Source organism: Schistocerca serialis, chromosome 2 (assembly GCF_023864345.2).
Source record: "Schistocerca serialis cubense isolate TAMUIC-IGC-003099 chromosome 2, iqSchSeri2.2, whole genome shotgun sequence".
Lineage (NCBI taxonomy): Eukaryota > Metazoa > Arthropoda > Insecta > Orthoptera > Acrididae > Schistocerca > Schistocerca serialis.
The window spans coordinates 462,354,442-462,381,074 of record NC_064639.1 but is presented as its reverse complement, the minus strand read 5'-3'; the positions used below and the strand labels follow the sequence as shown (position 1 = coordinate 462,381,074).

Genomic DNA, 26,633 nt, shown 5'->3' with positions numbered 1-26,633 from the left:
GTCAGCGAGCATTTTGTCTCCAACAGCAGTTGTTCATATTACGTGATCTATCACCCCTAGACATTTGATACAAAGACTGAAATGCCCAGTATATGGTCACACAACTTGTGTGGTTTGGCAGAATTTTGCTCTTGGGGCACTGTGTACAGTTATGATTGAAATTCAGAGAACAGCACTACTTAACTGAATATCATCAATCTCATATATAATTTAAAAATTTAAGCAGCACACTCCAGGAAAATTCTCACCAGGTATGAATGTTATCCGTTCCGTATTTAACTGGCGTTTGAAGTGACATCTCATAGCAATGATGGGAGCTGCAAACTACCGAGCTGCCTGGTCCACCAAACTGCAGTGCCAGTTTGGCACAGTCTATAGCCACTAGGAAGTCAGTCAGGGCCACGCTGCTCTCGGTAGCAGTGGCTTGCATAGGACTAGCACCATAGTTGGGAATCCTTACACCTACCTCCATTGCCCAGAAACCTTTATCGTGGAAACCTTATCAAAACCCCTACAGTAGTTCCTGAGATTAGCTTCCACATACAGACAGAAAAATGTGATGAGAGACTTTAGAATATGTATAGATAATTCCAAGGAGTTCTGCTGTTCACCGCTAGATGGCAATGCTGTTGTCTTCACATTAAAGCTCTGTATACAGAGCTTTATTTCACATTGATGAGGGACTGCAATTCATCATAGTGCCTTTTGGTGTCTACACTGTGGTAGTCTTCTTAAGCAAGCCAATGTGGAAGTGATGCATGTACAACTAAGTTGCTTCCGAATGGATGAAAGTAGCATATTCAGAGTGGAATGTCATATATTGGTCAAACATGTGTACAACGGAACAAGTGTACAGAGCATCATCAGAATACATGCCTAGACCAGACAGATAAATCTGAAGTAGCAGAGCATTACCTTACCACAGCACACCTAGCACAGTACGAGAAGAAAAAAATTATATTCTTTGAGGCTGTAAGGTAAAGGAGGTCATAGATATTCACACTCCAAAGACTTGGGATTCCAACTAACTATAGCCTGGCATCCAGTGCTGCTGCCATTAGACTAAAGAAAAACAGCTTTTCCAGAGCATACTGGAGGACCAAGTGGCTTCCAACCTTCGTTTAGGTCCCTGCCATTCAAAACCCAGCAACAGCATCAAAACATAGCAACACATGCAGGGGTTCTGAATATGCTACCATCATGTGTCCAGAAGCTATATTGTCACACACGAATGATTTCTGGATGATGCCTGCATAAGAAGACTGCCACAGTAGGGACATTTGTAGTCGCTATTAGCCAGGAATAACCAACAGCAGCCATCTCACAATATTTCCACTCCTTGAAAGGATTTTATGATAATGTACAGTCTCTGTAGGTTACAATGTAATACCTTGAAAACTGTTACAAAAAGTATGCATTATTAGAGAGCATGAAAGACCTAATATGGATTTACACTTACAGGTGTGCATGAATTTCACTGTTAACACCTTTTTGTTTTTACAATGAAATTATTTTATGCATGGACTAAGTTATTGGAAATATATGATATAAATCTGTAGTAAATCCTACATCACTGCAACTTAGTTCCCTAGATGTTCTGTGGAATGCAAAATAAATAAAATACAGATATACATATGAGATTTAGTTTCAAAATGAAAACAGGTTATATGCAGGTGGATTTAGCGAAGAAAATATAGTATGGAAGCATACATATGGTTCTATGTATCTCTAGGGATAGAAAAAGCTCTAGGAAATAGCAACTGACTAGGACTTGCTGCAGCTCATGTGAATACTCACCACGAAGTACAAGGGCTGCGTAGCAATTTGTGGATGTTTATCACGTGGACTGCATTTGTAAAGTCTGTCAATGCTCTACTGCTGGCAGTTGTTGGTGTACAGAGTTTTGTGACCTGTGATCAGCACACGTCTACATTGGTAATCTGTCTCCTTTGAATCCAATCCAGCCCTGTAAGTAATACACAAAATCATTTATATAATAGTGTTAAATTTGGTTTCCAGAAAATCTCAATGGTCTACAAAATGCAATATTTGCTTTTTCTCATTTTTTACACACATATGTTTCAACACCCAAATGAAGCATGTGGTTCAGTTTTTTTTTATTTTTGTAAAATATTGTACAATGTTTTTGTTTTCTATTTTAGCCTTAAAACAATTAGCATGTATTTCATGCTGCATTAATTTAGCAGTTGTACTGCACTATTAAACTAGACCAATTTTTACAAAAACTATTCTTGAAGAAAGGTATTTTTAAATAGTAACTGTAGAGAAATCTATCTCGGTTTCCCTTTGAGAGGCGAATTGTGCCTTTATTAGATAGTAGCAATCATTATACATGAAACCTTTCAAAAAATTTGATATAATATTGGAAGTTTTCAAAATGAATTTTTGTTGGCTCTGTTAGCACCTATGGAAGTACCTGCTTAGGTACCAGATAACTTTGTTGAATAACCTATTTTCTCTCTATGTAATCCTCATTACCATATCTAAGATATGGAACTTTCTGCTTACTTTAATCTGGTATATCTTCCCATTCATAAATAAATTCTCATAACCTACAGTTTTTACTTCCTGCCTAGCGAGTCTGTTCCCTTCCATCAAGTTGTATGTTCAATGCCTAGAAAGTGGCACAACAATTAAACGTTGAATGGGAGTTTTGAGAGGACAAATAATGCACAGTCATTCTGTCAGCACTGATTCACCTCATGCAGTGTGAATACATGATTTCTATAATAGTAACAGATTTTATTGTCACTTTTACTCTGCTATATCACTGTAACGTAAAAGTCTAGTTTGACACCTACTGACGTGGAATGGTAAGCCATTGGACCATAGCCTTCACATAGGCCTCGACTGGCCCCATATCACTGACCTTTAGTTGCAGAAGGATTCTGGAACATGTAGGCGTATTGTATTTGAACATTATTAAATACCTCAAAGAAAAGTATCTATCGGCACACAGCTAGCAATGACACAGAAAATATTCTTCTTTTGAGCACAACTGACTCTTTATTCTCTAAAGTAATGAGGGCTATGAATGGGAATTTCAGACTGATGCCATATTTCTAAATTTCCAAAACGTTTTTTACAACATTCGTAACAAGTGGCTTCTAGTCAAACTGCATGCCTATAGAGTATATTCTCAGTTGCGCAACTGGGTTCAGGATTTTCTCTCAGAAAGGTCACATTTTGTAGTAACTGATGAGAAGTCATTGACTGAAACAAAAGTAATACCTGGCATTTCCCAAGGAACTGTTATAGACCCTTCTACTGTCCCTAATATACATTCACGTTTTAGGAGACAGTCTGAGCAGCCTTCTTAGATCGTTTGCTGATGATATCATTTAGCATCTAGTACTCATCAAATGATCAAAACAATTTGAAAAATGATTTAGACAAGATAACTGTATGATGTGAAAATGCAATAACCCTCAACAATAAAAAATGTTAGGCTCTCCACATAAATAATAAAAAAAAAATTCTGTTAAATTTCGGCAACATATAAATCACATTAAATAACTAGTGATTACAATTACAAACATCTTAAACTGGAATCATCACATGGAATATGTTGTTGGGGAGGAGAAATAAGACTATGTTTTACTGGCAGAACACTTAGAAGATTTAACATTCTTTTTATATTTTTTGCATGAAGTCATACAATAATGGCTTTCCAAATGTCATATTGTTACATATTTATGTACAAAGGATTCATATTTAACTACAAAGGTTGACACTTAGTACAAGGGTGAAACAAATATAACTGGACTCCTTTTTATAAGTTTATTTAAGCTTCATAAAATTTCACATGCATGAACTTATTTTTCTATATAGTCTCATGAACAAGAAACACGTTTTTCCCCAGCAGATAGACCGTTTCTTATCTCATTTTTGTAAAATGAATGTGGATGTGACAGCAGCCAGTTGCGCACAAACAGTAAAACAGCACCACAGTCGTCAAATCTGTGATCTCCAACTGCTTCCTTTAGTAGTCCAAATGCATGACTATCGCAGGATGACAAGTCCAGACTCTAAGGAGGATGCTCTAGTGTGGTCCAGAAAAATTACTGAATTTTTTGTTGAATTTGGGCAGCTGTGTGGGGTTGAGCATTTTTAGAAACCACAATGACATCCTGGATTGGAAATGTGCGCCTTTTCAGATGATAAGCATATTTTGCTTGGTCAAAATGTTGGCTGTAGTATACAGCAGTTCAAAGCATGACTTTCATGGATAAAAAATGAATAAAGAATGCTGCAAGATCCTTCCCCACTGAAAGACAGTTTTTGGCTTTGAAGAGTGCAAATTTGTCCTTTCTGTCCCAGAACATGCTGCCTTTTTTTTGGATTCATGGATGTAATAGTGCTCCCACATTTCATCACAAGTCAAAATCTGGTGCAAAAAAAATGTTCCCCTTCAATCTGGTAGCATGTCAGTGACAGTTTACACATCTCAAGGCAATGAAATTTATCTTCTGTGGTGAGAAGAAGAGGCACCCACCTCGCGGACACTTTCTGAAGTACACAGTTGTCAGTAATGATCACCTGATCATTACCGTTGCTTATGCCAACCTCAGTAGCAATTTCAGCAACTATTATTTGCCAATCATTTTCAATGACATGGCTAACAATGCGAGTATTCTCCTCAATTACGTGGGTCCTTCGGCAACATCAGTGAGATGCATTCCCAACAGTTTCTCATCCTTGTAAAAACTGCTTGTGCCATGTGTATACTTGAATCTTTCCAGGGTCTTGACACCACACTGTGCCACAAGTATTTTCAAAATGTCAGATGGTTTCAAGCCCTCTGTCATGAGTAACTCAATTGCAATGTGTGCGCAACAGGTGATGGTACCCCTTGCCGTGACATTGTGATTCTGACTAAAGAAGTGGCACAACAATGTTCTAGATGTGAAGAATTATCACTGGAATCAAAAGCAACAATAAGCAGAGATCTGGCACTCACCTTTACAAAAAGCCACATATATTCTTTCAGTGAGTACAAACACTTATTTAGAATTTTTTTTAAATTTTGTTTTACATTGATCTCCAGTATACACTCTTACTGATTCTGGCAATTTGTTGTACCTCACTGAGTCACTGATATAAGGACTGTGGTCTATTTTGCTCTTTGTCTGTAATAATTGTTCTTATTTCTTGCCTTGTGATTATGTACATAATAACATTTTGGTGTGTCAGCCCAACAGCTTACAAAAAACTTGAGAGTCTATATACACTGTCCAGTCACAATAATTTAGACACCTTTTACAAGAGTGCAGTGCAGTCTGCTGTAAGACATGCAGGAAGAGTGTCACTGGGGTTCTGGAGGTTACTAACAGGGTGTTTTGGAGGTCACTAACAGGAACGTGAAGCCACGCCGACACCAGTACCACAGCCAGCTGTACTAGGTAAACAACTAGGTGGCATCAACAATTAGACTGAGAGGGTCCCACAGATTCTCTATTGGGTTTAAATCCAGGGAGTTTGGTGGCCAGGAGAGTATGGTAAACTCATCCTGGTGCTCTTCAAATCACACACATGCACTGCGAGCTGGGTGGCAAAAATGGCTCTGAGCGCTATGGGACTCAACATCTTAGGTCATCAGTCCCCTAGAACTTAGAACTACTTAAACCTACCTAACCTAAGGACATCACACACATCCATGCCCGAGGCAGGATTCGAACCTGCGACCGCAGCAGTCCCGCGGTTCCGGACTGCATCGCCTAGAACCGCACGGCCACCGCGGGCGGCAGCTGGGTGACATGCTGGTTTGTTCTGCTAATAAATGACATCGTGCCAAGGAAAAACAAACTGTATGTAGAGGTGGACACGGTCCCCAAGTACAGATGCATACTTGTGTTGATCAACTGTGCCTTCCAGAATGATGAGGTCTTGCAGAAAATGCCACAAAAACATTCCCCAAAGCATTACACTCCCTCTTTGTTTGCTTTCAGACATTTCATACCATATACACCAACAGGCATATGTCAGATGGAGCATAAAATGTGATTCATCAGAAGAGGCCATCTGTTACCACTTGGTGGACAGCCAGTTGAGGTATTGACATGCAAATTCCATACTTCATCGCTGACGATCAGCAGTCAGCATGGGTGCATGAACTAGGCACCTACTGCTGAGGCCCATTTGCAGCAATGTTTGCTTAGCGGCTGTTGAGGAGACACTGTTGGTAGCCCCTTAATTCATTTGGGTGGTCAGTGACTCAATAGTTGCTTGTCTATTCGCCTGTACGCATCTCTGCAATTGTCATTCATCCCTGTCATCTATGGCCTACAGTGAACCACAGCTGCATCAATGCAGATTTTGGATAGTGCCATTTTTCCAAGCATCGTATACCTAAACCACAGTGACATACAAAAAGTTGACAAACTTTTGAAGTGCTTTCACTCTTAGCTCAAAATCCAACGATTGTGCTCTTTTTGGATGTCAAGTAAATCACTGCATTTGTGCCTTATGACAATGACTGCGACATGCTTTATATACCCTCCAGTGCTAGTACTGCCACATGCTGTCTGTAAGTGGTTACTGCACGTTGATGTTGAACATGAGTGATGGTGAATGGACCATCTATATAAAAAAATATTTCTTTTTGATAAGGGCTTCATGACATGTTCCCCAGTATCCCAGACCATTTGTCAATATAACACTTCTCTTTAGTAGCACCAGTGCTCTGTTCAGGCACACCTCAGCAGCACACACCCCCACAGTCCTATCCCATAACTTATAAATGGGAAAATTTTCCCATAGAAAACTGTTTTTAGCATTTTATTATATAAAATTCTGGACATTTGGATACACAAGTAAAATGCACTGCTTATTTTCCAGCATACATAATTAACATAGTCTTCTCACCAAAGATTATCATCCAAGCACAGACCAAGGAACTCACAGTCTTCATTCTCTGTATAAAAAATTCCCCAAATATTTCCTACACATGGGGGGGCACAAGTCACCTGCTTTGAACTCCAGTAACTGTTATTTTTTGATATTCAATTTTAGATCTTGGTTATTAAAATATTTAGTCACTTCAGATACCCCTGTGTTTAAAAATATGTTATATCCTCCGCATTGTCACTGTAAAACTGCAGAAAGTTGTCATATGGGCAAGTAATTATATGGGAATTAAAAGGTTGTATAATATCATAATACATACACAATAAAAAGAAATGTTTCCAATATCAACTCCTTGCATTACTGCTTCAGTCACAGACCGAATGTTGATTTTCATAATTTTGTTTTGATAATTTACATTTTCTATATTGTTTATGGTTTTTTAGGTATGTAGATAAGTTCAAGAAATCTGTGTGTGATATTGCATGCACTGAATTTCTGGAAGAGAAGTGCATAATTGACCAGGTCAAAAGCTTTGGTGAGACCTAAGAATATGCCTACCGTATGCTTTCTTTCAGTCTGATAACTGTACACTTGGAGCAAAAATTTCTGTGAGAGTTGTTGTGATCTTTTTGGAATCATGTTGAGTTTCAGCGAAGATATTTTTTTTCTTTCTAGCGAGAAAGGTTGCTGTGATAACACCACTGATTCAAAAATCTTATGAAATGTAGGAATCAGAGATTTGGGTCTATAGTTTGATGCTTCTTCCTTTGATCCTTTTTTATGTCTGACAATGCTCCTTTTCAGTGCATTAAGAAACATACCTTCTCTGATGCAACAATTGATGATTTATGTAATTGGATTAGCCACAACTTTTGTGAATTTTTTAACTACTGTGCTAGAAAGACCATCCCATCAACATGTGTGTTTGTTTTTTTAGTTATCAAATTATTTTGTTTATTTCTTGTTCTTTTACTTCCTCAAATAAAAGCCCTTAACTGTTGTATAGCAGAGTATCAGAATGTTGAACAGATCTGTGTCTGGAATAATAGTGTCACTTGGGGGATATAAGATGATAAAAACTCTTTCTTGAGCTTGTATCAGTTGACCTTCATGTCGGATATTTACTGATTCTCCCTCTGTGTTTGTATGTGTTTTACGGTTTTTGTTAATAAGGTACCAGGAGGCATGTTGGTGGTGCTTTCGCTTCACTGTGAACTTGTCTTCTAAGATTTAGGGTTTTAATTTGAAACTTTGTTTAATACGTTATATTTTTCTTTGAAAATGTGGAGCCCTCATGATTTGTAAGTATGTAGAGGTGATGGATGTTCTGTCTAAGCTTGACTAATCTATGTCGTAGTTTTAATTTAACTCTTCTTTCCCACTGACTGAGCCGGTCGGGGTGGCCGAGCACTTCTAGGCGCTACAGTCTGGAACCGCGCGACCGCTACGGTTGCAGGTTCGAATCCTGCCTGAGGCATGGATGTGTGTGATGTCCTTAGGTTAGTTAGGTTTAAGTAGTTCTAAGTTCTAAGGAACTGATGACCTCAGAAGTTAAGTCCCATAGTGCTCAGAGCCATTTGAGCCCATTGACTGAGAAGTGCTTTTGTTTTAATTGAACAACAAGAGTTAAAATGCTTCAACACAATTGAATTCATTCAATTTATTATTTGAGCCTTCTAACTTGTATACGCTGTCCAAATTGTCTCTAGCTAATGTATTTTTGAACCTGACTATGTTCTTAGTGGTACTGCTTCTTTTCTGCTGAATTAGTCTTGCAATTTCTGGAGGATCTACACTTAAGTAATCAATTTTCTGGCAATGATCAGAGAAGTGGAATTCTATGTTACTGAACTTAATACTATCTTCATCACATTTGCTGTTTATTGCATAGTCTATCCTACTGGAGGTTAAATCTGTTATTCTGTGAGGTTATCGGGTCCAACTTGGTCAGTTATGTGACAGACACCCAGAGCTTTGTTTCAAGTGTGCTGTTCTTAAAGCCTTCATAATGTATCACAGTACCAGTTAATTCAAGTGGCCCTACTCTGCAGTACTGTTCAAGAAATAACAGTCTCTTTTACTATGTTGATTAACATAAAGACCTAATCCATCACCTTTTTGATGCTGGCTACAGTAACTACTTCCTAGGGATAGCCATCTAATTTAAAATGTTTTATTTTGTCTTGCTTTAAGTCATTTTCTGTTGATACTAGAACATCTGGATTACATTCATCGATGACAGACTGCAGCAAGTGTAATTTATTTCAAACGTGTTGTATGTTTAAATACCTCAAACAGAATGGCCTGCTCTGTTCCTTTTTAAGGCTTATTTTCAGGGAATACAGACAATGCGCTAACATATTCATTTGATGCAAAAACAACTTCTTTCATTACATTCAACTGTTGCTTTGCTATAGGCACTGGAGACTCACTTTGTATACATGAGAGAGATTTGCACCTGGCTTTAACAGTTTTTCTCTTATTGGTTCACCATAAAAAAACACTGTGCCTCTTTCCTGTTTTGAGTTCGATGACACTGCTTCTGCTGTGTTTGGTGATGCTGGTTCTCACAGCATTGTTGTGGTGATTCTGATGCTTCTTATACTGTTCCTGTAGATTGAAACACTTTACTGCACTTGGCATTAATATGGTTTGCACTTTGTGAAACTTCTGGAGCTTTACACGTTGTGCTTCATTTACCTCTTCCATTTCTGGTTCAAACAATTTTTGTAATTCACAGCTGACTGACGACTTGTTTTTTTCACTGCAAAAAAAAAAAGGTTCAAATGGCTCTGAGCACTATGGGACTCAACATCTTAGGTCATAAGTCCCCTAGAACTTAGAACTACTTAAACCTAACTAACCTAAGGACATCACACACACCCATGCCCGAGGCAGGATTCGAACCTGCGACCGTAGCAGTCCCGCGGTTCCGGACTGCAGCACCAGAACCGCATGGCCACCGCGGCCGGCTTTTCACTGCACTTTTCTGTTTAAACCAGTCGGTAATCTCTTAAAGAGATTACCTAAACTACACTTGCCCATCCTCTTCTGGAATATGCTACATGGTATGGGATTCTTACCAGACATAACTGACTTAGGAAGTGAGAGTGTCAAAGGGCAGCTAGTTTTTTCTTATAATGAATTAGGGAAGAGAGCATCATGGGTATAATACTCAAGTAGAGGTAGCATCATTAAAACAAATGCTGTATATTCGTCGTGGTGAGATCTTTTCACAAAATTTCAATCACCAGTTTTCTCATCCAAACGAAAAAGTATTTCGCTGGTTCCTACCAACAAAGGGAGAAATTACCACTGTAATAAAATAAGAGAAATTAGATCTTACACAGAAACATTTGTGTGTTTATTTCTCCCATGTACTATTCGAGAGTGGAATGGTCAAGAAAATCTGGAATTAATTGTATGAAGCATCCGCTGATTGTTTACATGTGAACTGCAGAGTAGCACTGTAAATGAAGTTAAAGTGGGGTTTTGACGCTTGTCCAACCATCTAGATTTATATTTCCCTTACATGACTCAAAGTAATAGTTCTCTCTTCCTTCCTTCCAGTTTGATAACTACATGCTGCTATTTGCGTATGATCACTCGTCCATTCAGATATTATATAAATGTGAATAGCCCTGTCTGCTCCATGTGCCTAGGTTAAAGCCTTCAAAGAGCTGGTTCCTACTCACATTTGCAGCATCCACAAAACAACTGTCTCGCAATATATTTAAGAATATCACCCGAAGAACTCTTAATATACATATTGTCTTCTTTGTCATTTCTGAAAAATATATTCTGATTCTACACACGATCTAGTAGTATGTCAAATTTCATATTTTTCACAACATCTCAAAAATATGTCATTTTGCCTTCTCTACAGTCACTTTTGTTTCTTTTTACTTCTTATTATTTTATTTACTGAAATTGGGAACAACGGTACCTTACAGTCATCCATGTGCACACTCTACACTACGTAGAATTATTATGTATTTTGTCCAAAGGTGTGGCCTATGCTACTTCAAAAGACATGTCGTTTCAAAATGTACACTCTCTGACAAAAAAGTGAGACACGTAGAAGATATGGTCAGATGTCAATGTAGCTTTGTACAGGCATACCGTCAGCAGATATTAAATTATCAGAGCTGTGGTTCTCTGCGAAAGTGCATTACTGTTGTTTGTGTGCACTGTTGCTACTCAACCTCTGGCAGCTCATTCTTCCTAACGAGCTGAAACCAGTGAAGGTAGTGTTGTTGGATTCTGGGATCTGAAGTGAAGTCAACATTCTGACTCACTCCAAACATTTTCCATTGGGCTCAGTTCTGGACTCTCTAAGTCAGTGGTTCCCCATCTTTCCCAGACACATTATGCCTGAGTGTAATCAGATAGTAGCTAGTACCTCAACTTCAGAATGAAAAGAATGTTACTTGAACACTTTTATTTTTAAAACAACAAAAGATGAATGATATTTACTTTTTTTAGGTGTTTTATTATACTGTGGCCAGGGTGGTCTACTAGCTAGGGCACTACCCTCCAGTCCTGGAGGTCCTGGATTCAAACTGGATAGGGGCAGGGACTTTTCCTCATTCCAGTCACTCCAGGACTGTCCCGCGTCTGTTGTCAAATGAATAACAGGGAGCTTTCCCAAGGGGGTGCAAGGTGGCTGGCGCGCTGGGCTCACAACTTGCCCCTCCTAGTGCCACAGGTGATAACTGGAATTGTTTATTTCCAACAATCATTTTTGTATGATAATGCATCAATTCTCTGTGCCTCACGATAAATACCTAAACTCCTTCCGAGAAAAGGAAGCTAACTATCCATATTGAGAGCACACACTTATTGCAAAGTACACTTCCTCTCCACCACTCCTCTCCCTACTGACTCTTGTTTTAACCCTACCTGTGTGCCCATTTTAAAATATACCATTTTGAAATGTGTGCACTACACTTTTCGTTTATAAATAGGTTGATTGCTGGACTCTTTATTTCTGAACTGACAGAAATTGGGAGACTAGTAATATAGCAGCCACTACATTGTGACTGTCCTGTTGTGATATCAATTAGTTTGTTTACCTGTTGCAAAAGTGAATAATGAAGCAGTTTCTGTCCATTGCGGGAACGAGTATGTCTCAATTTTATTGGCTGTGTGTAGGGGGTGGAGTGTGTGAGGTGAGGAAGATGTTCACACACTTGTTTCACAAGCTGAAATCTCCACCACAATGCTACATGTTAATCCTAGTAGGAATCTACTTGAAAAAATATAATTATTGGAAACTAGTGTATTCAGTATTACAGTCTTATGAAATAGAGATAATGGGACAGAGTACCACACTGTGACAACAAGCACAGTGACAATATACATAAATATTTCATGACACTCATAATTTTATGTGTTGTTATTTAACTCTTGATTTAGTTTAGTATTTTATACTTCATGTGTAGAGAACACAACCTACATATAAGAGTGAATATTTATGTAATGTATGTGGAAATAAATGATTAATTACTAACAGATAACCACATATTTGTTGAATGCCGATGTAGCATTACATCAACACAACAACGCTCACTCTGACACACGGTATTATACTGCAATGGACACAGATTCATTCCTACCATGCCGCACATATTTTCACGTTGGAAATGACAGACTCACCAGAAATGGCTGCGAGCAAAGGGATCATCAGAATCATGATTAGGTTTGTGCAACTGGAAAGTCAGTTCATATTAGCACAGATATGGTCAGATGAAACCAAATATAGCTATTTCGTAGCAGCACTAAATGGAGATGTAGTTGCAGAAGACATACGTGCATGTGACACCATTACTCAAACTCGGATTGTGTTGCAGATTCAAATGGCAGTTCTCGGCGGCAGATGTGTCGTGTCCAACTCTACAAACAGATTTCTTATCTTTTTACGGCCTGGTCTGTGATCTACAACATCAGTGACTGATAGATTCTATCACTAACCTTGATAGCCAAGAAATGATGTGTTGTGTCATCCCGAAGACTGAGTGCTTGATTCTGGAGGATATTCCATTAAAATGTCTGGTACCAGTGAAGCACACCACAGTACATCATATCTTTACCACACCAGGGCCATCAGCCTATGCATATCCTAGGCCTCTCACACTGGAAAAGTTAAAAGTCATGAAGCAAGGATTCTGTCAAACCTTCCCGTAGTAGTTGGGTGGCCCTGTTACACATGATGCTCATGTGGTGATTGCTTTCAACTCAGCACGAGGGCCATCCTTGACTGGTATACCATGTCACATATCAAAGACTTTGCTTTCAACATACAAGGTAAGAAAATATTCTTTACTATTCACTTAGTGTGAGTGTACTATGAAATTCCTATTGCACCTGAAGACAGACACAAGAAGGCTATAACAACGTCCTTCAATCTTTTTCAGTTTGTGAGAATGTCTAATGAAGCACAGTCATTTCAACATTTTATGGACAAAATCGCAAGAGATCTGTATTTCTGTTATGTCTACATAGACGACACATTAGTGATATGTACATCTGAAGTGGAACAGCAGCAACATTTAACCAAGATATTTAATTGTATGTTTATGCAAGGCCTTGTTACTAACCCTACAAAGTGTACCTTCGGGGCAACAGAAGTCCAATTTCTTGGATGTACAACTGATGGCTTCCGGCCTCCTAAAGATAAGGTGGAAGCCATAGCCAAGTATTCCTGTCCCATTAATCTTAGGCAACTACGTCATTTTCTTGGCACATTTAATTTTTATCATCAAAACATACACAACCACCCACTAATAACAGCCCCATTAAATGAACTTCTGTAGGGCGCACCAAAGCTGAATACCAGAATGCAACGGACAAACGAATGGATACTGCTTTCTTAACGTAAAATCAGAAATAGTGGGGTGACACAATTAGCTCATGCAATATCACAGGCTCCACTTGTGCTCATGCTGCATGCATCAGCTACCGCTTTTGGCACTGTACCTGAGCAACAAGTTGGCAGCCACTCATGTTCTTTAATCGTAAGCTGTCATTGTCACATCAGCACTGAGCAACTTATGAGCAACAACTCTATGCCACATACGCTGCACTCACTAAGAAGCCAACACTTCACCACATACATGGGCCATGAACTGCTGACAACTGTTTTCAATATAAAACCGGAGAAAACATTACCAACACAACTTCAACAGTTGGACTATATGAGTCAGTATATGACCCACATAGCCTATGTGCAATGAAAGTTGAATGTACCAGCAAATGCTCTCTCAAGTTTTAAAGCTATAACCACTGCAATTGATTGTGAGGTCCTCGCTCAGTCCCAGCATCACAATGATGGATTAAACAAGTTATTGGATCACCCAAGGAATTAAAGTTACAACACATGACTGTACCAGCAACAAAAGTTGATACTGTACTGCAACATGTCTGGAGCAAAAGTAAACCATTCATACCTCATCAATTTCGCTCAGAAGCAATTGCGTCAGTGCACAGTCTGACCCATCCTGGGGTCCGAGTCCAAGTGAAATTAGTCAAACAGAGTTTCATCTGGCCAGGAATGGATGCTGACTGTAGGATATTTGTCAGACACTGCATGGCACACCAGAAAAATAATGTCACTCAACACATCAAGGCACCATTAAGCACATTCCTACCACAAAGTAGTCAGCACTCTGAACACGTGCACACGGACGTTGTGGCCCCCTTTCCACTGTCTGAGGGCTACAGCTGCCCTCTCACAGTTGTGGATCGATTTTCAAGATAGCCTCAAGCTATCCCTATGAAAGACATTACAGCCAAGATGGTAGCACAAGCATTTCTCCGCAAATGAATTGCCAGTTTGGCGTTCCAAAACCCATTACAGCAGATCAAAGATGCATATTTGAACCATACTTATTTAAAGCACTGTACATCTTGTTAGACACTAAACACACACACACTGTGGCTTATCATCCAAAAGTGTATTGAACAACAGAGCACCTGCATTGTCAACTCAAGGCAGCCCTTCGGTGTCACGCTACAAGAAATTTGTTGGAGATGTTACCCATCGTACTCCTTGGTCCCCACATGTCATTTGACTTTAAGGCTACAGCAGCTGAAATGACCAGCCAGTGACACCTAGAGAACAAAGTGGATGACACCCACTCATGTTCGAGGACCTCTCTAGCTGCAATAACATATTCATACAAAACGACATGATGCACAAGCCACTGCAGCCGTCGTATGAAGGGCCATGTACAGTACTTGGTAGAAGCAATAATACTTTTATGATAGACATTAGGAGTGTGCCTAACACCGTATCAACTGATAAGACTCAAACCTGCCTTCTATGTTACACAAAATGCATTGAAGACAGTCAGCCCCGCACCTGCTGAAGATAAAGATGCAGTATCTGAAGATACACACGACCAACATAATGTCGACAAGACACAACAACCAACAGGTCCGCAATGAAGAAAGTGACTCTGAGTACAGTACCACCACAACCCACTGAGTTCAGCAATAAGATACTCAATTTTCCAAAAACAGTGACATCGCAAGCAAGACGTCATGTCCGATTCAACCTGAGGTACCGCTGACTTTGAGGGGGGAGGAAGGGAGGGGGGGGTTGTGATGTACAATACGGTGACAAGCACAGTGGCAGTGTACATAAATATTCCACGACACTCATAATTCCATCTGTTACTCTTTGCCTCTTGACTTAGTTTTAGTATTCTATGCTCCTCATAAGTGAGAGTATGTTTGTAATACATGTGGAAATAAATGATCAATTATCAACTACTAACCACAATGGTAGTCTCTTTTAAAAATAACTTAGTTTCGTGACTGAAATATAATTGAACCATTTTGTTTTTATCCCTCTGGAAATTACCTGCAGCATGGGAACCACTGATAGAACAATATTTCCTGACATGTGCCATAACACTGTGCCACACAGTAAAACAGTGTAACATACTGGTTGAGAAAGCCTTATCTACAGTTTTCCTTAGCGGTGGAATTTGGAAACCTAACACCGCCACGTTTGTCGAGAATGAGCTCACTGAGTTAAACATTTAAGTACGGTATGCACGACGACTTTACAGAAACTGCGTGGAAACATGGCAAGCATATGTTCTTTAAAGGCATACTGAGGAAAAGAAACGTAAATCAGGGTCGCATAAACGGCACTGAGTGGAGTAAATTATCAGTAACCTTAACTCAAACGAATCGCTGTCATACTTAAGGATTCTTGTTACGGCGCTTGTTATGCTAACAAATGATGTGTGCGTGTGTGTGTGTGTGTGTGCTTAAAGTTTCCGTTGACAACTGGGTGGCACAAATTCGTAACAATGGTGGCACAAGTTCGTAATAATTCACAACAGACCACAATGAAATAGAAATTAAAAACTCTCGATGTGGCGGTCTATTACAGAATTACAACGAATTTATTCTTCAAAAGCTCCAAAATACACATACTTTTACGGCAACGATCTATTATTTACATTGATTTAAAAATACTGCGCAAACATCTGCATGTAATCGTAAGTAGTATTACCATTTTCAATTCAAAACTGCTACCGGTTAATTTCCCTACGATCTTAGCTGTGCAGTGCATTATCAGGATCCATGACTGCACAATGCCTGTCTGAAGTACATCGATAAACCGGTTCTGTACCACAGGCCAAAATACAATTTAACTCTTTCTGAAACGACCATTCTATAATGAGGGCTCAGCCCGAGCAACAATAGTGAGGAACCTACGTTACTTTGAGTTCATCTTACAGATCAACATTGCAATTGAAAATCCCGCCATATATGAAATCAATTGCGGAACGTTTTTAGAAGCGAAAAAGTCCAAGAACTCTTGATGTTCACAGTAAAATTCGTGCCGTATACGAACCAAATATGAAGAGTGGAGTCGTCTGTCAACGGTGTCATTTTAGATCAGAAGGATGAACGTTTTGTTGATGGCACAACTGGACAACAATCTGCTGTCAGCAACAAACTGGTTCAAAAACTCACAAATTCGGGAAAACAGGGCTTTCATGGTAGCGGTACCTATATGAATAAACGCCTATCCGGATTCACAGCACCTTTTCCCAGTTGCAGGTTGCCTTTCTAAGGCTCCTATGGGAAACAAATGTTTGATTTTCAATTTATCATACAGTTACTAGCCTGTTTCAAAAATGTAAAACGCTATCGTGATCTACTCACTAAGAGCTACAATCATACATTATAAATATAACACAGTAAGTCAAGTATTACAGTTTGAAACTATATATAGGGTGATGAAAAAAATTTCGCACTTGATCGCGGTCGGCATGCGATTCCTCATCCTAGTTCAAGAGAAAAGTGTATCTAGCCAAACCTATTCACGCCTGTAGGTTTAGCAGAAATGCAATTTAAAAAGCGATGCACTGGCAACGCTGTAACTGCGTGCAGCATGGCCAAGAACCGATATCATGAACCCTGCACTCTGCCAGAGCCGTCCCATTAACGCAGTGAGATGAGGCACGGCAGTGACGAACGATATGCAGACTCACCTTTTTTTCAGTTAAAGCATCAAATTATATCCAATTTACAGCTCCACAATGTGCTATCTTGTGTATTTCTTTCTTTTACTGTGTCCAGGACACAAATAAAAAAAATGTGTGTGAAATCTTATGGGACTTAACTGCTAAGGTCATCAGTCCCTAAGCTCACACACTACTTAATCTAAATTATCCTAAGGACAAACACACACACCCATGCCCGAGGGAGGACTCGAACCTCCGCCGGGACCAGTCGCACAGTCCATGACTGCAGCGCCTTTGACCGCTCGGCTAATCCCGCGCGGCCACAAATAAAACCCAATAGAAAACAATAGTGCATACAGTAATATTGTACGTAACACAACAGGTAGCCTACATCAGATTGCACATTATGCTACTCACAATAATTCCATTCTGTACATTTGACATCCAGGCTTATCTTCACAGAGCCGCTTGTACATGTGTGAGCAACATTCATCTTAAGGATCCAGGATACTTACGAGGGCGGTTCAGAAAGTAACCTCCGATTGGTCACAGTGCGGGTTGTGGGGGGAGTAGCGACGCCATCTGTGCGTTCACGCACCCAACAGGTCAGTCGGCATCAAGCCGTGGTCGAGTGAACGTCGTACCTGCGCTAGTTTAGTTTTTGTGGCAGTTTGAAATGTGTGCTGCAATAGAAAACCCCGCCAAATGTGAAGTGCGTGCTGTCATAAAGTTTTTTACAACCAAAGGATATTCTGCAGCAGCTATTCATCGTGAGCTTTGTGCCGTGTATGGACCAAGAGTTATGAGTGAAGGAGTTGTCCGTGAATGGGTACGTTTATTTAAAAGTGGACGAGAAAACGTTCATGATGAAGAGAGGAGTGGTAGACCATCATTGGTGACTGACGAACTCGTTCAAACAGTTGATGCAAAAGTTCGTGAAAATCGACGTTTCTCAATGTCGGAGTTGTCTACTGGTTTTCCACAGATTTCTAAGACTCTCTTGTACGAGATAGTGACAGCAAGATTGGGTTACCGTAAGTTCTGTGCACGATGGGTGCCCAAAATTCTTACCGACCACCACAAAACTCAAAGAATGGCCTCTGCATTAGACTTTCTGTCACGTTATGAGGACGAAGGAGAACCATTGTTAAACAGAATCGTGACCGGTGACGAAACCTGGAGTAAGTACGTGAACCCTGAGACAAAAGAACAATCAAAGATGTGGGCACATTCAAATTTGCCTACCAAACCAAGAAAAGCCGCGCAAGATTTTTCTGCCAGAAAACTGATGGCAACGGTGTTTTGGGATGCCAAAGGGGTGTTGTTGGTTGAATTCATGGAACGTGGTACGACCATTAATCAAGACGTGTACTGTGAAACAATAAAAAAGTTATGACGGGCTATACAGAACAAACGCCGTGGTATGCTGACTTCTGGTATCGTTTTTTTGCACGATAATGCCCGTCCTCACTCTGCTCGCAGAACAACGGCCCTTCTTGAGTCCTTCAAGTGGGACATTATCAACCATCCACCTTACAGCCCAGACCTGGCGCCAAGTGATTATCACCTCTTCATGCATTTGAAGAAATGGCTCGGGTCACAGCGGTTTGATGACGACGAAGAGCTCAAAGATGCGGTCACAGGCTGGCTCCAGGCACAAGCGGGTGATTTTTATGCAGAAGGAATTTCAAAGCTTGTGAAGAGATACGATAAGTGCCTCAATCGCTATGGAGACTATGTAGAAAAATAGTGCAAAGATGTAGTTGTAAGATGTATATATTAAAATATTTTTATTTAACTTGGTGTATTTTTTTAAATCAACCGGAGGTTACTTTCTGAACGGCCCTCGTATAAATGGTTGGAAAAATCAAATTTTTTTATGACTTTATTAAATTCTATAGTCTTTCTTGATTACATTGATACGTACATTATAGGGTTTCAAATGAAAAATGACAGATATATGCCGGCCGCGGTGATCGACCGGTTCTAGGCGCCCAGTCCGGAACCGCGCGACTGCTACGGTCGCAGGTTCGAATCCTGCCTCGGGCATGGATGTTTGTGATGTCCTTGGGTTAGTTAGGTTTAAGTAGTTTTAAGTTCTAGGGGACTGATGACCACAGCTGTTAAGTCCATAGTGCTCAGAGCCATTGTGGCAGATATATACCAAATTTTGAAGTTACAGTCATGTATGCTGCCACGTCCCCTTCATTTCTGTTACAGAAACCAGTATTATTTCGAAAAGAACTTTTTGTTTCCAGTGGTTATACGTATGATACATTGTATATGTTGGTAACAGTGCAGGTTTCTAGCATCTGTAAATGATTATCTTGGTTATTATTTACTTTTGTTTCGCTGAAGCAGTTCGTTCACGTATTATTGAATGTTTGTTGCCCAAGTTCTACATATATCCAAGTGCTACATATATTTGTGGTGGTACATATCCTTTAGTGTGCAATAAATAAGAACTTTCCCACACATCTAAAAATTCAATAAGATGAAATTCCGTGGTAACCAGTTCACAAACAAAGCAAGCCACACTGTTGAAAGTAACCTGTAGTGACCTATTTCTGACAATCGACCCCTACTAGTGTACAGTGCTTCATAAACATTCTGTAAAGTGTTGATTTACGTGCAGTGATATAGTTATTATTTGACTTAGCTTTTGTTAGTTATTCCGTGCTGTTCATGTCTACACAATTCATTCATGTGTGTAGTGTTAAGTTATTGCTAAATATATGTGGGAATAAAGAAGAACTCGGAGATCGCACTCCATCACAACTCTTACGACGTTTGCGCACACTGGCAAGTAACACTGTAACTGATGATGTGCTGAGAAATATTTGGTTGTCTCGGTTGCCATCAGATCTCAAAAAATTCTCACGGTATGTGCGGGCGATTTAAACGCACTGGCACAAACGGCCGACAGGTTAATTGAAATGTATCCCACATCAAGTGTCTCAACATTAACGCCACAACAAGAAAATTCGCCCACAGTGACGTTAGTCTCCCTACAACTGGCAGAGTTGACCGCACAGGTAGCTGCATTACAAACAACGCACAACCGCCAACGGCCACGCTGCCGATGGTCACGAAGTCGCAATCGATCACCATCACTACAGAACTTGTGCTGGTACCACAAAACATTTGGTAATGATGCACGAAAGTGTACGCCACCTTGCAAGTGGAAACATGAGGCAGACACCGTAGCAGCGATAACTTCCAGTGCAAACACTCACCGACTTTTTGTGACAGACCGCGAAACAAAACTGCAGTTTCTCGTCGATACAGGCGCAGAAGTGTCCGTATATCCAGCAAACCGCCTATCACGCAGGAGCTGCGACGACTTATCTATATGCCGCCAATGACTCCAAAATTAGAACATACGGTCGAGTAACATTATTCCTTAACTTGGGGCTACGCCGTGTGTTTGAATGGCAATTTACAGTGGCAGATATATCACAGCCTATTATCGGAGCAGATTTTTTGTCCTTCTACGACTTACTGCCAGATCTGCGACGTCAGCGACTAATAGATTTGACTACTAGTCTGCATACAACAGGAAAAGTCCGTTGTATCACACCACTAGAGGTACGCACAGTCACAGGGACATATCATACATACGATTACTGAAAGGATACCCCGAGATCACACAGCAATCGCCTACTCTCCCACCAGTCAAGCATACAACCGTCCACCACATTTTGACCACGCCAGGGCCGCCAACTCATGCTCGGCCTAGACGTTTAACGGCCGAAAAGCTAAAAGTGGTAAAGCAGGAATTTCGCAGCATGCTGTCACAAGGTATCTGCAGAGTTTCTAGCAGCAGTTGGGCATCCCCAATTCACATCGTGCCTAAAAAGAAGAATGGATGGCGCTCCTGCGGTGACTATCGCCAACTCAATGCAAGAACCATTCCAGACCGGTACCCAGTTCCACATATAGGCCGGCCGGTGTGGCCGTGCGGTTCTAAGCGCTTCAGTTGGGAACCGCGTGACCGCTACGGTTGCAGGTTCGAATCCTGCCTCGGGCATGGATGTGTGTGATGTTCTTAGGTTAGTTAGGTTTAAGTAGTTCTAAATTCTAGGGGACTGATGACCTCAGAAGTTAAGTCCCATAGTGCTCAGAGCCATTTGAACCATTCCACATATAGAAGACTTTTCTGCAAATGTTCACGGTAAGACTATATTTTCTACCATTGATCTAGTTCGAGCTTACTATCTGATCCCTATAGCTACAGAAGACATTCCTAAAACAGCGGTGACAACACCATTTGGTCTATTTGAATTCACCCGAATGCCATTCGGACTATGTAATGCCGCCCAGACCTTCCAACGTTTTATGGATGAGGTTACAAGAGATTTAGATTTTTGCTATGTGTATATATATGATTTATTGGAGATGTCTGTATCGGAAGAGGAGCACCTACAGCATTTGGCACAAGTGTTTGACCGCCTACGCACACATGGACTAGTAATTAATCCTGCCAAGTGTGTTTTTGGTGAGAAAGAGGTCCACTTTCTAGGATATTTGGTGAATGCACAGGGTATTCGACCGCCACATAGCAAAGTAGAGCCCATAAACAAATACCCCCGCCCTGTCACAGTCAGAGAATTACGACGATTCATTGGAGTAGTGAATTTCTACCAACGCTTCATTTGCAATCATGCACTGATAACTGCACCACTGACTGAACTACTTAAAGGCGCACCTAAACCTAACCACAGTGTGCATTGGACTATCGAGGCGGACACTGAGTTTCACGCTATAAAAAAAGCTATAACAGAGGCCGCACAATTAGCACACCCGGTCGCGCATGCTCCACTCGCTCTCATGGTTGATGCTTCGTCCACTGCCATTGGTGCCGTACTTCAGCAACAAATTGATCAGTTATGGCAGCCCATTGCATTTTATAGTCATAAGTTGTCACCATCTCAGCAACGTTGGGCAACATATGACCGTGAGCTGTACGCAGCTTATGCGGCAGTAAAAAAATTCAGACACGCATTAGAAGGGCGACAGTTCACGATTTACACAGATCATAAACCGCTTACCTATGCCTTTAAGGTAAAGCCAGAGAAAGCATCGCCCAGGCAGCTGCGACACTTAGATTATATCAGCCAGTTCACGACCAGCATTGTGTATGCGGAAGGGAAGCTAAATGTTCCAGCTGATGCACTTTCGCCGGCCGAAGTGGCCGTGCGGTTAAAGGCGCTGCAGTCTGGAACCGCAAGACCGCTACGGTCACAGGTTCGAATCCTGCCTCGGGCATGGATGTTTGTGATGTCCTTAGGTTAGTTAGGTTTAACTAGTTCTAAGTTCTAGGGGACTAATGACCTCAGCAGTTGAGTCCCATAGTGCTCAGGGCCATTTTTTTTATGCACTTTCTCGCATAGGAGCAGTGTCTACAGTAGCAGATGACATCGCACAGGTGGAAGCAGTGACAAAGGCCATTGATTACGACGCCCTCGCGCATGCGCAACAATGTGGCAGTGAGTTGCGTGATCTATTGCAACAAGAGAAAGGATTGAAGTTACAGTTCGTGACAGTTCCTGAAGCAAACATTGAGTTGTACTGTGACGTAGAAAGAGGAAAGATACGTCCATTTGTGCCACAGCAATTCAGAACACAGGCAATTGCATCAATGCACAATCTGTCACACCCAGGAGTAAGAGCCACACTCAGATTGGTCAAACAAAAATTTGTATGGCCTTGTATGCACACAGACTGTAAAATATTTGTGAAGCAATGCTTGGCGTGCCAGAGGAATAAAATCACACAGCATGTCAGGGCACCATTAGGCACATTTCTTCCACCAAATCAGCGTTTTGACCATGTGCATGTTGACATCATCGGCCCACTCTCGACATCGGAAGGCTACAATTATTGCCTCACGGTGATTGACAGATTTACTAGGTGGCCTGAGGCATTTCCAATGAAGGACATCACTGCAGAAATTATAGCTCAAACATTTTTTCGTGGTTGGATTGCCCGGTTTGGAGTTCCACTGAGAATTACAACTGATCAAGGACGACAATTTGAAGCCTACGTTTTCAAAGCATTGGCTACGTTATTAGATACGAAACGCATACGCACCACGGCATACCATCCCGCATCAAATGGCATGGTTGAGCGTCTTCATCGACAGTTAAAGGCAGCACTGAGATGTCACGCAACACCGAATTGGACAGAGACATTACCTATCGTACTTTTGGGTCTACGAACGTAATTCAAAGGTGATCTGAAAGCAATAGTAGCAGAGCTGGTGTATGGACAAACGTTACGCCTACCTGGAGAATTTCTGCACAGCATAGCAGATGATACAATCACAGCCTCAGAATTCGCCACAAGATTAAGAGAGCATATACGCCAATTGAGACCAACAATGCCCAGAAACCAGCTTGGAAGACACTCGTTCGTTTTTGCGGAGCTAGACAAGTGCACGCATGTATTCTTACGCAATGATACAGTGCGTAAACCACTGTAGCCACCATATGACGGACCATATCTGGTAGTCAGTAGGGATACCAGTACTTTCCGCATAATGATTAACGGTACACTCACCACAGTTGCAGTGGACCGTGTCAAGCCTGCATTTCTGGACGCAACACACACCACAGCTACCACTGAACACAGACCAGAGAAGACAGGAGAAGCTACAAGATGTGTTCCTGTACCCCATGAACACCACAACGCTCAGCGAACACCAGTCACTGCAACAGCAAGACCGACGTCGAGGACTACTACACCACTCCCTGACACAACCACTGACACATGTGACGCACCGCCTGGTTTCAAGAAAGAAGTAGTTTCAAGAGCTGGACGGCGTGTGAAATTTAATCTGCGGTCTCGTTAGCATTAAAGGGGGGAGTCATGTAGTGACCTATTTCTGACAATCGATCCCTACAAGTGTACAGTGCTTCGTAAACATTCCGTGAAGTGTTAATTTACGTGCAGTGATATAGTTATTCTTTGACTTAGTTTTTGTTAGTTATTCCGTGCTGTTCATGTCTACACAATTCATACATGTGTTTAGTGTTAAGTTATTGCTAAATATATGTGGAAATAAAGGAATTGTTTTCTCCAACACCCACAAACCTATGTATCAGTTCTTCGGGGAAGAAACTCCCACATGGCACGCCACCTAGTGATTCAAATTTTTGTGTTAACAATGATGGTGTTTGTAGCGGATTTATTGTTGTTTATGTGGGCATCTTATCTTCTTTGACAAAGAAAGTGTCGAAATGTCAATAATGTGAAGGTGTAGGCTGTCTGGAAATAACTGAACAACAAAGTAGCAGGAAGGGTTTAGCACCAAAATTAGTTGTTCTGTGTAGATCCTACAGTAAATCTACCTCGAAAATGGCTTCTAACATTATGCATAATTCATGTGATATGAATTTGAAGTTAGTGTATGCAATTTGTGCAATAGGAAAAGGGAAAAAAGGCTGCTCAAACGTTTTGTGGTTTGATGGACCTTCCTCCTCCTTCCAGTAGGTTCAGGAAGTACATAAAAATACTTTTAGGCGCAATGACGGTTGTGTCTAAAGCATCTATGAAATGCGTGGCAGAAGAAATTGTAAATAATTGTGGAACCAGAGGCATTGCTGTTGCACTTGATGGAACATGGCAACATCGAGGACATTGTTCCTTGAATGGTGTTGTAAGTGCTATTTCTCTGGAAAATAGAAAAGTTATTGATGTTGAGTGCTTATCCAAGTATTCCCACACCTGCCATGGTAACACTTAAAGGACATATCGAGCATCAGTGTTCTAAGAATTATGACGGTTACAATGGAGGTACGGAGTGTGAGGGGGCTCTAAAAATATTTCAGAGGTCAGTGCCCATTGATAACGTTAGATATACGAAGTACCTAGGCGATGGGGACTCTAAAGCTTTCAATAAAATTAATGAGTTCAACATTTATAGTGATACCTTGGTAACAAAACTGTAGTGTTGTGGACATGTGCAAAAGAGGATGGGTGCTAGATTGAGGAAGCTACGAAGAGAAATGAAACGAAAGTTGCTATCTGATGGAAAATCTCTGTCTGGCCGAGGCAGATTGACAGAAACTGAAATAGACCTTCTTCAGGGTTATTATGGACTGGCCATTAGACTAACTGCGCCTCTGAATGATGTTAACAGCAATGAGAAAAGCTGTATGGGCCACCTACTTTCATAAGTTGTCCACAGATGACCACTCTGTTCACGGATTTTGCCCTAAAGGAGCAGATTCTTGGTGTGGTTACCAAAAATCAAAAGAAAGTGGTCAAATTTACCATCATAAGCATTTTCTTTCTGAGCCTGTTATGAATGAAATAAAACCAAGTTTTAGAGGCCTGAGTAACCCTGTTTTGCTTAGTAAATGTCTTCATGGGGGCATTCAGAATACAATACATCCTAACAAGGGTGTTAGGTGAAAGTGTGTGTTGTAAAATATGTGGAGGGCCAGTTAGTTTACATGAAGACAGTGAGGTAGCAAATGGACTATCCAGGAAACTTATCATTAATTGTGCCAACTGTAGACATACTCATTCATTTTGGAATTCTGATAAGTGTAAAGATAATTATTTTGAAGTAAATGTTAGGTGGTTTTATGGATTGAGAGCTATTGGCAAAGGACACACTGCAGCAGAAACAATGTGTGCTGTGATGAATATGCCACACCCACCTTGTAAAATCAACAAGTATGCACAGTTTTATTGGAGCTGCTGTAGAATCTGTTGCATGTGAGTCAATGAAAGGTGCTGCAAATGAAGCTGTTGAAATAAATGATGGTATGACTGACATACCAGTAGCTTTTGGGCAGACGCACCTACAGTTCTAAGAATTCTGTTGCTACAGTGACCGGTGTGGATACTGGAAAGGTAATAGATTTCCAGATTTTAACGAAACATTGTTATAACTGTAAATAAGGGAATGAAGAAGGGCATACCTGTGACAGAAATTATGAAGGAACAAGTGGTGGTATGGAGGCCTCTGCAGGTATTGAAATTTTTAGTCGATCTGTAAATGAAAGTGGAGTATGTTACACTAAGTTCTTAGGTGATGGAGACTCAAAAGCATGTAACAGTGTAGTAGCCACTCAGCCTTATGGCGAGAAGAGTATCACCAAACTTGAATGTGTTGGTCATGTCCAGAAAAGGATGGGCACCAGGTTGAGGAAGTTGAAATAAAGTTTGAAAGACAGAAACTTTCTGGTGGCAAAACCATAAAAGGTAGGCTGATGGACAAAATGATTGATGAACTACAGCAGTATTATGGGACGGCCATTAGAA

At 40.7% G+C, this 26,633-nt stretch overlaps 1 protein-coding gene across 3 annotated transcripts in view; it reads right to left on the bottom strand.

The window, feature by feature from the left end:
- Positions 1 to 26,633, bottom strand: part of LOC126457362 (protein timeless) — a 374,910-nt gene that overhangs the window by 228,165 nt on the left and 120,112 nt on the right. For all 3 annotated transcript variants that reach the window (XM_050093600.1, XM_050093599.1, XM_050093601.1), the window contains one exon: positions 1,798 to 1,966. The gene's annotated coding sequence lies outside the window, so the exon portion shown is untranslated. The remainder of the gene's footprint in view (positions 1 to 1,797; positions 1,967 to 26,633) is intronic.